Below are 12,743 nucleotides of genomic sequence, written 5' to 3' on the forward strand. Positions count from 1 at the left end.
CTGGGGGCCGCCACTGCTCCAGCCCAGACCCTGCACCCTGATGCACACTCACAACCTCGCCCACAGGGGCTCTGGGCACACTCTGGGGCCTCAGGGTGGCCAGCCCACCCCACACACAGACTCCCAGCCAGTGCCACCTGCCCTGCACTCTCATTGCCATCATCCCTCACCCCCGACACACACACACACACACACACACACACACACACACATTCTGCATCACAACTGTCCCCACCCAAGAAAGTCACCCTGTGAGGAGGGGTGCAGGCAGCACCACTGGGGACCCCCAGCACGCAGGCTCAGCCTGCCCCACCCTGCCGGGCCTGGCCAGGATCACAGAGCACTGCAACGAGCAGCCGCCTAAGCCGGGCCAGCCGTGCCTAGAGCCACAGAGCCACAGAGGAACACAAAGGCTGCCTTGTTGTCCTGCCAACACGCCCAGTTCTGGCTAGGGCAGGAGTAGAAGGGGGTGGGGGAGATGAGGAAACTGGACAACTGGTGCCCCTGCCCCCTGTCCCCAGAACGGCCCTGGAGCAAGACCAAACTTCAACCTCCTAGGCCAAGACCAGCGCTCTGGCCACAGGGCAGGGAGCCCACAACCTGGAACCTCCTGATGAAACCTGCCCAGGCAGGGGCCCTCAACCCAGGGCTTTAGGACCATGAATCTCGTTTTTTTGTGGGAGCCAGGAGAGGAGACAGCTTTCCTCCCAACATCTAAACAGGTTATTCCCTCTGCCTGTCCCCTTGAGGACCATGTTCAGAGAGCATCTCCTCCAGGAAGCATACCAGGCTCCTGGACCAGGTCTGCCACTTCTCACCACAAACAGGAAGCTCCAGGTAAGGGGAAGGGGATTCAGTGGCATCTTTCAGCTGCCCTAAGACAGCCAACATGGCAGGCCAGGAATGTCCAGGTCCAGGTTAGCCATTGGGAGCATGGGACATGGGAGTCCTCAGTGGACCTTGCTGCCTCACACCCAGGCCTTTGCTCTCTGCCCAGGCCTCTCTTCCCCACCCCGCGGCTTCAGCCTGCTTTTGTATTTCACTCCCTTCAAGTGCTGCCTGGCTAAGGGAGTGACATAGACCAACTTCCTGGCTCCCCACTGGAAAGACGAGGCAGGTGGAGCACAGCTGTAGGTAACTTTCCCAAAGTCATATAGCTGCTATGTGGCCGAGCCATCACAGGAGCTTGGCAAGCCACTTCCTGCAAGGTAGCCCTCCCCAGTCTCCTGGGCCAGATTAGGGTTCTTCTCTGTGAGAATCTCCAACCTTAACTCCATCTGAATGGTTGTCATCTCAGTTGCCTCCCCTCTCCCAGACAGTGTTTTTCCCTTGGGGTCCCAGGAGCCCAGCTCCTCACATAGCAGCTGACACTCGGGGTTCCCAAGAAAGGCTGCTGAGAAACTGAAAGCAAGAAGGGGAACAGGACTGGCAGGCATTGGGGCAGCCCAGAAAGGCCCAAGGGGTCTTCTCCCGCCTGTGCCCATGCCCACGCTGTGTTCCATCTGCTCTGCCCTCCCTGCCAGGCCTCTGCTGGCCAGAGCTCCCAGGACCCAGCGCAGCTATGGAAGCACTCCCAGGCTCTACAGGGCCCCCTAGAGGCCAGGTGCTCACAGGTCCCCAAATCCTCAGGCCAGGACCTGGCTGCCTGCTTCTCTCCTAGCGCACAAGTCTCAGCCTGCTGCTTCCGCCCAACACTGCCAAGCTGCAGCTCAGATCACAGCCAAGAAGGCCACCTAGGCAGAGGGGCAGCACAGCTTCTCAGGTGCGGGCGTCCGCTGAACACACAATCCCTCCTGTTTCTTGAAGCTCCACGTCCCTCCATGTCCTGGGTCCCAAAAGGACACTCAGCAAGGCCACCTGCTCCTGCTGGCTGTCCCCATGCTTCTAAAGCAAGAGTGATCATCCCCATCACCTTCCAGCGAAGCTAGCCCCTAATGTCAGTGAGCACCCTGAAAAATGGGCAGTGGGTAGGCACGTGGGACGGGGTTCAGCCACCAACAAAGCCGGGTTTAAATCCCTGGCAGATGCATTTCTGCTCCAGCTTCCTGCAGACCTGCACGCTGGGAGGCAGCAGGAGACGGATCAAGTAGTGGATCCCTGCTACCCACATGGGAGACCAGGACTGAGCTCCTGGCTTCTGGCTTCAACCTGGGGCTGTTGTAGCCATCTGGGGAATGAACCAGTGAACAGGTTTCTCTCTCTCTCTCTCTCTCTCTCTCTCTCTCTCTCTCTGCATGTCACTTTGCCTTTCAAGTAAAAAAGATAAATAAATCTTAAAAAGAATAAGTTTGGGGGCATCAGAGTTAAGGGCAGCCTCCTTGCCTCCAAGAACCAGTGTGGAGAAGGAGGAACAAGTGGGACCAACTACGGAGAATCGTTGGGGTTTCCACAGCCGGGGTGGCCAGGCTCTCTGCAATAGGCAACAGCACAGGCAGAGGCTAGGAGGTAAGAGCAGGGAGTGAGCATGTGGGCAGCCAGGGGCCTGCAGTCTGCACGGAGCCCAGGAGGGTGTGAAATCCACCCAGGGGAGCTGGGATTACAAGTAGGGACCTGAGCCTCATTTCACTCTCAGGGGCAAATTTGAAGCTGAGGCTATACTTTAAATCCCTGCTTTCCCACTGGGCCCTTAGAAAAGAGCTCTAGGGCCCGGCGGCGTGGCCTAGCGGCTAAAGTCCTCGCCTTGAACACCCCGGGATCCCATATGGGCTCCGGTTCTAATCCCGGCAGCTCCACTTCCCATCCAGCTCCCTGCTTGTGGCCTGGGAAAGCAGTTGAGGACGGCCCAAAGCTTTGGGACCCTGCACCCGTGTGGGAGACCCGGAGGAGGTTCCTGGTTCCCGGCATCGGATTGGCGCAGCACCCACCCGCTGCGGCTCACTTGGGGAGTGAAACATCAGATGGAAGATCTTCCTCTCTGTCTCTCCTCCTCTCTGTATATCCGGCTTTCCAATAATAATAAAATCTTTAAAAAAAAAAAAAAGAAAGAAAAAAAGAAAAGAGCTCTAGGGCCCAGAACGACAGTCTAGTGGCTAAAAATCCGTCGGGACCCCATATGGGTTCTGGTTCATATCCCAGCTGCTCTACTTTCCATCCAGCTCCCTGCTTGTGGACTGTACAGCACAGCCCAAAGCTTTGGGACTCTGCACCTGCATGGGAGACTCGGAAGAAGCTCCTGGTTCTTGGCTTTGGATCTGCTCAGCACTTGAAGAGTGAACCAGCAGAGAAAAGATCTTTCTGTATGTCCTTCTCTCTACCTTTCCAATAAAAAAAACTAACAAGAAAGAAAGAAAGAAAGCCTCAGTTTCCACATCTGTAGAATGGAAACAATAGTAGGATCTACCTACCAGGGCGGTTTTGAGGATTTTTATAGCAAAGCCCTTGGAGGTCAAGAACTGAGAAGTGTAGCCCTTGCTCCTGAGCAGCAGGGAGCCACCATGGGTGCCTGAGAGATAGAGGGACACAAGAAGGGACAACACACAGCCAGGCAGGCAAAGGTCAGCTTCCCCCTCACCAGGCTGAGGAACAGAGAGCAGGTGCTTGCACCGGGTCAGCTGCCCCACTGAGATGTCTTTCTTCTCTCACTGAAGACTGATTTACTTGAAAAGCAGAGTGAGAGACAGAGACTTCCCATCTGCTGGATCACTCCCCAAATGGCCACAAAGGCCAAAGCCAGGAGCTTCATCCTGGCTTCCCAAGTGGTTGGGTACAGGGGCCCAAGCACTCCATCTTCCCTGGTACACCAGCAGGGAGATCAGAACCCGAGCAGCCAGGCCCTCCATCACCACTAGGAGATGGATGCTGGTATGGGCAAAGTGAGAAGTGGCGTAACGCTCCACTATGACAGCCCCCTACCCCCACCCAAGTTTCCACTGACCGTTCTTACTTTGAGATTCATGAATTCCCCTCTCCACATCCCTCAGTTGGTTCTAAGGAGAATCATGCAGATCACTGAAGGGCTAGCTTTCCAGAAATCGTCTCCTAAAGGAGGTGCTAGCTTGTGAAAACACGACTGTCCTGGTCCACTGGGGGGCTCAGCCACATTAATCTCTGGTGCTCCACTCATGGGGCCCGGCGCAATGGCCTAGCGGCTCAAGTCCTCGCCTCGCACAAGCCGGGATCCCATATGGGTGCCAGTTCTAATTTCAGCTGCCCTGTTTCCCATTCAGTGCCCTGCTTGTGACCTGGGAAAGCAGTAGAGGACATCCAAAGCTTTGCGACCCTGCACCCATGTGGCAGACCAGGAAGAAGCTCTGGGCTCCTGGCTTTGACCTAAGATTGGCTCAGCTCCAGCCATTGCGGCCACTTGGGGAATGAATCAATGAATGGAAGATCTTTCTGTCTCTCCTCCTCTCTGCACATCCAACTTTCAATAAAAATAAATCTTAAAAAAAAAAAGACAGACAGCTACCTTATTATTTGCAAAATCTAGCATCTTCCCTATTTATTTTATTTCAAAAGCAGAGTTACACAGAGAGAGAAGTAGACAGCTCTTACATTCACTGGTTCACTCCCTAAATGGCTGCAATGGCCAGAGATAGGCCAGTCCAAAACTAAGTTCCAGCAGCTTCAGCTGTGTCTCCAGTGTGGCTGCAGGGATCCATGCACTTGGGGCATCTTCCATTGCTTTTTCCCGTAAGCTCCATGCTTACAGCCTGGGACAGCAGAAGCAGAGCAGCAGAGCCCAAATACTTGGCCTCTGCCACCTGAATGGGAGCCCTGGATGGAATTCCTGCCTCCTGGCTTTGGCCTGGTCCAGCCCTGGCAGTTGCAGGCCTGGGAGGGTGAACCTGCAGATGGGAGCATCCTCTTGTTTCTCGAGTTCCGACCCCCAGGACTAGGTGGCTCCTTGGAAGCCACGCTCACCTCATCAGAGCATGTGGAGGCACCAAGCTCCTGTCACGTCACATCACATCACATGGAGGGATGTTGACTGCTGCCAGCAGCAGTGTCCAGGGCCTCCCCCACACCCCATCCCAGAGACACAGGCCAGCATTTCCTCTGGCACAAATGGATTTGCAGGAACACAGACCCCTGCGAGTCACTGCTGACCTCTCGGGAGTAGCGTGAAACCAGCAGGCAGCAGTGCCACTCTGGGCCTTGAGGCCTGGTGCCTGGCTGCTTTTTATGGCTCTGGCAGCCTGCAGGCCCTAAATCAGCTACAATGGGTGACCTGGAGAACTGCCACCACCCTCAGCATCAGCTGGCACCCCCCGGCAGGTACCTCCCAGGTCAGGGGGTGCAGGCTACATAGAAGCAGTGACTCTATCCAGCCTGACTCAACCTGCCATCCCCAGGGACACAATGCAGGGGAGGGGGCCACAGGCATATGCAGCTTACAGCTTTGTAGGGAACATCTTCCCTGCCCTCCATAGCCCAGAGATTCAAAAACCATCCCATGTCCCACCCCCCCTCTGCTAGAACCCTTACCCTAAAATTGATGGAGCTCATTATAGTCCAGCCCTCCACTCAGTGTCTGGGCCCAGGGCCAGCACTCTTTGACCTGCCAGGTAAAATGCACCAGCCCTGTAATCTTTGAGACTCAGTTTCCCCACCTGCAAAGGGGCAGAGTGGCTTCACCCTCACCTACTAACAGGACAGGGTTTAGAAGGTGGGGGAGGGCCTAGCGTGATAGCCTAGCAGCTAAAGTTCTTGTCTTGAACATGCCGGAATCCCATATGGGCACCAGTTTTAATCCCAGCTGCTCCACTTCCCATCCAGCTCCCTGCCTGTGGCTTGGGAAAGCAGTCGAAGACAGCCCAACACTTTGGGATCCTGCACCTGTATGGGACACCCAGAAGAAGCCCCTGGCTCCTGGCTTGGGATTGGCTCAGCTCCAGCCATTGCAGCTGCTTTGGGAGTAAACCATTGGACAGATCTTCCTCTCTGTCTCTCCTCTGTGTATCTGCCTTTCCAATAAAAATAACTAAATTAAAAAAAAAAAAAAGAAGATGGGGGACCAACACAGTAGCCCAGTGGCTGGAATCCTCGCCTTACATGCACCAGGATCCCGTGTAGGAGCTGATTCATGTCCTGGCTGTCCCACTTCTCATCCTGCTGGTGGTCTAGGGGGAGTCGAGGATGGCCCAGGGCCTTGGGATCCTGAACCCATTCATATGGGAGACCTCAAAGAAGCTCCTGGGTCCTGGTTTGGATCAGCTTGGCTCCAGCCCTTGCAGTCACTTGGAGTGAACCAGCAGATGGAAGATCTTTCTCTCTGTTTCTCGCTTTCTCTCTAAATTTTACTTTCCAATAAAAAAAAATCTTAAAGGGGCCCGGCACCGTAGCCTAGTGGCTAAAGTCCTCGCCTTGAACACCCCGAGATCCCATATGGGCACCAGTTCTAATCCCAGCAGCTCCACTTCCCATCCAGCTCCCTGCTTGTGGCCTGGAAAGCAGTTGAGGACAGCCCAAAGCTTTGGGACCCTGCACCCACGTGGGAGACCTGGAAGAGGTTTCTGGTTTGCAGCTTCGGATCAGCACAGCACTGGCCGTTGTGGTCACTTGCGGAGTGAATCATCGGACGGAACATCTTCTTCTCTGTCTCTCCTCCTCTCTGTATATCTGACTTTGTAATAAAATATTTTTAAAAAATAATAAAAAATAAAACTAAATAAAATAAATCTTAAAAAAAACTTTTTTAGTTAAAACTTTAAAAAAAAAATGGGGGGGAGCCCAACATAGAGAGAGGGATGGGGAACTGGACCGGCAAACCCCTTGCAGCAGACCCTGCCTGGGCCTCTCATCTCAGCTGCAGAGCCTTGACCAATGTCCTACCCTCCCCTGCATCCAGGTCCTTGCCTTCTGCCTCTGGGGTGCCTTTCCCCACTGGGCACCTGCTTAGGCACAGCTCCAGCCCACTGGACCCCTCCCTATCAGCTATCCTCCCCTGCCCACCTCCACCAAGGCTTGGGTATGGGCTGCAAGGGTGGGGACTGCAAAACCAGGCTCATATCCTCCCCTGGGTCCTGCCTGAGGCCCCAATCTTCACGGCACCTCAGAGCCTCTGGGATGCCTCAGAGTGGTGCTCTCCATGCTCTCCTTCCCCAGCTGGGGGACTGAGGCCAAGGCCACCCCCCTGGCTCTGTTTCTCTGGGGAGGTCAGGCTTTTGTGCTGAAGGCTCAGGAAACGCTTAGTACCTCACAAATGGCCACATAAGGGGTTGGGTGCCCAGGGAAACCCGAGGAGCCCTCCCAGCTGATCACACTGTCTTCCCCACTTCCTGGATGAGCAAAATGAAGGCTCAGAGAGTCAGGGACTCTGCACACTGAAAACTGCTAGGTGTTCTCCTAGGATTCCGGCTGGGCCCCTTCCACCAAACTGGGGGATTTGGGTTTCACTGCTCAGGCTTGAAGGCTCCCTGCCTCTTGCATGGATGGAGAGAAAGTTCTGCACAGACAGAGGCTAGCATAGGCCTGCCTCATCTTAGATGTCCCCAGTGACACAGGGGACCTGTGATGCACCCCCACTGCAACTGCAGTCGCCCACCTGAGGGCAGTTTCTGAGACACTGGCTGCCAGGTGCAGGTTCAGGCACTGTGTCATTCTCGGCTGCTTGGGCAGTGTAAGCCACCAAGGTCCGGGGGGATGGCTCTGGATGCCCATGCCAGGGCATAAGGGACTTACAGGTTGCCAGCAGCCAGGACCAGAAGGGCCAAATTCTTCCTACAAGGAGACAGTAGATGGCCCTGTTCCAGCAGGAGACAGGGAGCAAAGAGGTGTGAAGAGGCACGACAAGGACTGGGGTACACATACATCCTTGCCCCATGGAGTGGGTGATATCATGGGCCCTGGTGCTTCAGATTTGGGATGCTACCTCCTGGATTCATGACCTTGGCCACTTGGGAGTAGAAACAAATGCTGTCAAAAATGCAACTGTCCAAGTCCTCAGCTCCCACTATCTCAGAATACAACCACAATGATCTTTACAAAGATCACCAAACTCACAGGAGGTTATCAGGATGGGCTCTACTCAACATGACCTGTGACCTCAGCAGAGGGTGCCTGGGCACAGACACATGAGGACAGTGGGCAGGTGGCATCTGTAAGCCAATGACAGGCACCTATGACATTTCCTCCGCCCTGCCTCTAGGAGGCCCCACCCATAGCTGGAGCTAGGAACCATCCTACCGGGTATGTCACACATCTGCAGAGCCCTGGGGCCATAGCCCTCTCTCTCCCCAGACACCTACAGCAATAGGGACTGTTCCTCCAAGATGCAGGAACCCCCTGGGCTGTGTGGAGCTCAGAAGGTGTGGCACCAGGGCTAGGCACACAGCATTTTATTCATCATGATATTCTTCCCTGTATGTCTATTGCATGTATCTGTTCTCCAGACAGGAAGAGTGCAGTGTATTTTTTTAAAAGATTTATCCATTTTATTACAGCCAGATATACACAGAGGAGGAGAGACAGAGAGGAAGATCTTCCGTCCAATGATTCACTCCCCAAGTGAGCCGCAACGGGCCGATGCACGCCAATCTGAAGCCGGGAACCTGGAACCTCTTCCGGGTCTCCCACGCGGGTGCAGTGGGCCGTCCTCAACTGCTTTCCCAGGCCACAAGCAGGGAGCTGGATGGGAAGTGGAGCTGCTGGGATTAGAACTGGCGCCCATATGGGATCCCGGGACTTTCAAGGTGAGGACTTTAGCCGCTAGGCTACGCCGCCGGGCCCAAGTGCAGTGCATTTTTTTAAAGATTTGCTTATTTATTTGAAAAGCTGAGTCACCTACAACACCTGGGACTGGGCAAGAAAAGCCAGCAAAGCCAAAGTCAGGAGCCTGGAACTGCACCCAAGTCTCCCACATGGGTAATGGGGGGGTGGTAAATACTTGGGCCTTTTGGTTACTTTCCCAGGCGTGATCACAAAGAGATGCATCAGAAGCAGAGTAGCTAGGATTTAAACTAGCACTCCTATTGGCATGCTGCCATTGCCAATGGTCACTAAACCCAACACCAGGTATGTGGGTCCCAGGATTGAGCAGACCTCTGTTGTCTTTGGATAGTGACAAAAATGGCCCTATTCTGACATTCCCTAAAGACACAAATGAGCAGGTGGAAGAGCAAATCCTATACAGCCACACAGAGTACACACAAGTATCAGTGTGTGTGTGCACCTGTGACTAACATGTACAACCATGTAACAAGGCCTAGGAACAGGTTATGAAGTAGGTGTGCATCTGGGTGCTGTATTGCCTAAGTGTGTATATGTGCAGGCAGGGCTCATGTACGTAGCACACATGGTGTAACATGTGTAGGCAGGGGCTAGTACACACGAGTGTGTATGGAGGCAGCCTGAGGACAAACATGCCAGTATGAACTTGTACAGGCTGGGATAGATGGGCAGCAAGCATCAGTGGGGCCCACAAAGGAGCTGGTGCCCTCTGCTGCCTCCATCCCAAGAAACAGCTTGGACAAACCACTCCCTGCCCACAGCAAGCCTCCAGTGGGTGATGCCTCTCTCCTGGGTCCACTGAGTTGGCCCCAGGATCCTCCCTGAATGCCAACCACAAGCCCCGGGAGTGACCCACCAGAAACCAGCATCCCCAATGGCCCACAGCAGCAGGCCTGAGCATAGGCTAGGCGTCTGGCCTCACCCAGCTGCCCTAACCTATCTGTCCAAAGAGGGTCTGAAACACAACCAAGTTCAGTTCTGGTTCTTTAAAGAACATACATATTTATCTGAAAACCAGAGTTACTAGGAAGATGGAGGGATGCAGAAAGAGATCGAGAGATCTTCCATTTGCCGAACGGCTGCAACAGAAGGGGTTCAGCAGCCTGAAGCAAAAGCCTGGAACTCCACCCACCGGGGGCCTCCCACCTGGGTGGTCAGATCCCAAGCACCTGGGCCATCTTCTGCTGCTTTATCGGGCACATTAGCAAGGAAGTGGTTTGGAAACAGAGCAGCCATATGGGATGCCAGCATTGCAGGAGGCGGCTTAACTCTGTGTGCCACACTGCTGACTGCCAGTCCTCGTCCTAAACGTGACAGCAATGATCATGAGGGCTCTTGTTCGTGGCTTGTCACTCAGCACCTGGCAGACTTGTCCCACAGGGCACCATCAATGTTACCCTCATTTGGGGAAATGGAAGGACAGACTGCTTTGGTCACGTGCCCTCCAGCACACAGTGGCCAGGACTGAAACTGGTCCTCTCCAGTCCCACACCCACATCCTTAATCAGAGTCCTCATCTCACTAAATAATCCCCACAATCCCTTCTCTCCCAGCCTGTGCTGTGACGCCCTAGAGCCCAAGACCTCTGGTGTTGTAGGGACACCCAGCTGGCCTCTGCAGGACAGCAGGGTAGGCTGGGTCCTGTAAACATGGCAGGTGACAGAATGGCCCCCAGACACCCTGAATCAGACCCTCCACGACCAAACTGCTTTTCCCCCCATGCTGATATGCACGGGGACTGGTGGCCCTACTGTCACCAAGGATTAGGATTGGGGAGACTCCTTGCCCAGGACACTGGGTAAAGAAGTCATCCTGCCCCCACCAAGCCCTGGGGGAGTGAGGAAGGGGTACCCTGAGGCAGCGCTGATGGGGAGATGACAATGCATTACTTCCAGAGGTACCCCAGTTATGTGAGGGGGAGGTAGAAATAAGTCACCCCTCACGTTGCTCTCAGCAATCTCTGAACCAGACAAGCACAACACTGAACAGACCCCTGCCCCTCACCGCCAAACTGGCAGGGGGGTGGTGGAAGGGAGGTGGCAGCAGCAACGGACTCAGCCGCCTGGGGTTAGGAGGTGGGGGAGTCTGCGGCTGGCTGAAGCAGGCAGGAAGGTGGGAGTCCCTCGCAGACAAAGGCTGACCCCAGCCAGGCCGGCTGGCCAGCCCGCCCACCCCCACCCCCCTGCGGCAGGCTGCTTGGCAGGGCTGTGCGCCAGCTCCTCGCTCCAAACCAAGTTCCCGCCGAGCGTGCTTAATGCAGCGGCAGTGACATTTCTGCCGTCAGAGGAAAAACAGGAACCCGGCCATTTTGATGAAGGGCGCCCAGAGCGCTGGCGGCAGGCGACAAGGGCCGGTTTTTCCTCTCCCGCAGGCCTGTCCCATCCCAACCCCGCTCCCAAGCTGGAGGGTCACACAGCCAGGGTCACCGGACAGACAAGACGGCTGCTACTAAAGAATCTCCCACCCTCTCGGATTTCTGGGGAAACTGAGGCCCTGCACCGACAGTAGCCAGATTCAGGGAGGCCGAAGGGACACATCTAGAAGAGCCCCTGCGCGTTCGGCTGGAGGGCGGTCCGGGTGGCTGCGGCCCGCGTGATAAGTCAGAAAACAACGCGGCGGAGCCGCGGCAGTCCGAACCAAGGTGTCCGCACACCTGCGCCCCGCCTCGGCGCGCCCTCCGGAGGGCGCTGGCGGCGCCTCGCCCAGCACAAGCAGCGAGAGGGTTAAGCTTCCTCGCGGTACTTGCCGCAGTAAGTGGAGAGGAAAGAAGTGTCAACTCCGTTCTCACCACAGCGGGGCTGTTGGATGGCACCTCCCCCCGCCCCGCGCACCGCCCGGCCCGCTCCCCCGTCCTCCCCTCGGAGCGCGCGCGCACACACCTCCCACCGCTTTGCCCAAATTATTTTCGATCCCGGGAGACTCCGGATGCCAGACGCGCTCGGCGGCGGCGGCGGCGGCGGCCGCGCCTGATTCATTGCGCCAAAGCTGCAGATGCGACCTCCCGCCTGCGCCCCGTGCCCCGGCCCGCACCGGGCTGCGCGCGCGCCTGGAGATTGGGGGGGGCAATATGTAGACGCCTTCCCCTCCCCACAGAAGGCGGGCCCTGGCCCCCCGGGGCCGGGTCCCCTGTCTCCAGCTCCCCGGGCTGCGCTAATTAGCTTCCTCGGGGGGCGCCACGCGGCGTGAGGGGCGGCAATTTCCCGGCTGGGCTGCGGGGGAAGCGCTCCTGCCGCCTGGGAAGGTGAAATGGGAAACTCGATTCAAAGAGAGCTTGCCTCCCCCCACCCGCCAAGCTCCGTAGAAAACGGGTTTGAAATTCCTCCTCCTTTTTTTTTTTTATTTATAGTGCACGGTCTCCATGGCAACCGCGGAGGAGGTCACGGTAGCTGGGCCCCCGCGCGTCACCCCGCGCCTCGCCGGCTGCAGGCGCCCGGATTGCGGCCTCCCAGGCGCCGCGGCCCGCGTGGACTCGGCTCCGAGTTGTCCGCCCCCGCTCCGCCCTGCCCGCGGCTCAGGCCCCAGCCATATGACTCTGCCGGGTCCCAACCGGGAATATCGCACCTGGGCACCGGCGCGCTATACTGCGTTATCTATTCGCGGGCTCTGGCACGCGGGACTGCGCCACGACACACGTGCCCAACCCCAAGACGGTAACACGTGTGGCCAGACCCCGCCGAGGGGCGTGCAGCACCTGCGGAGGCCCCGGGGAAATCGACCTATATTGGCGCACGACGGGGGAGCTCTGGCCAAGACAAGCCCCCCGCGTGACTCTGGCGTCACGGTCCAACTTTCTCGGTCCCGCCCCAGCTGCGTGGCTGTGCGTGACTAGCCAAGTCCCAGCCTGCCCGCACCTCAGCTTGCTCATCAGAGAGATGGAATAGTTGGGAGGCTTAGGTGTTTGGACGCTTAGCATGCGCTTAGCAAATGGTTCCGACCGTTGGGCTGAGATTGTTTCTTCCTGGCTGGAAAACTGAGGCCTTAAAAAAGCAGGGCGGGGGGAGATGCGACTTTGGGGCCGCGCTTAGGACCAGGAGCCAACAGCTAGGAACCCCCCTGCGCCGCAGTCTAGGCAA

The sequence above is a fragment of the Ochotona princeps genome, chromosome 19 (assembly GCF_030435755.1).
Source record: "Ochotona princeps isolate mOchPri1 chromosome 19, mOchPri1.hap1, whole genome shotgun sequence".
In the NCBI taxonomy this organism is placed as follows: Eukaryota; Metazoa; Chordata; class Mammalia; order Lagomorpha; family Ochotonidae; genus Ochotona; species Ochotona princeps.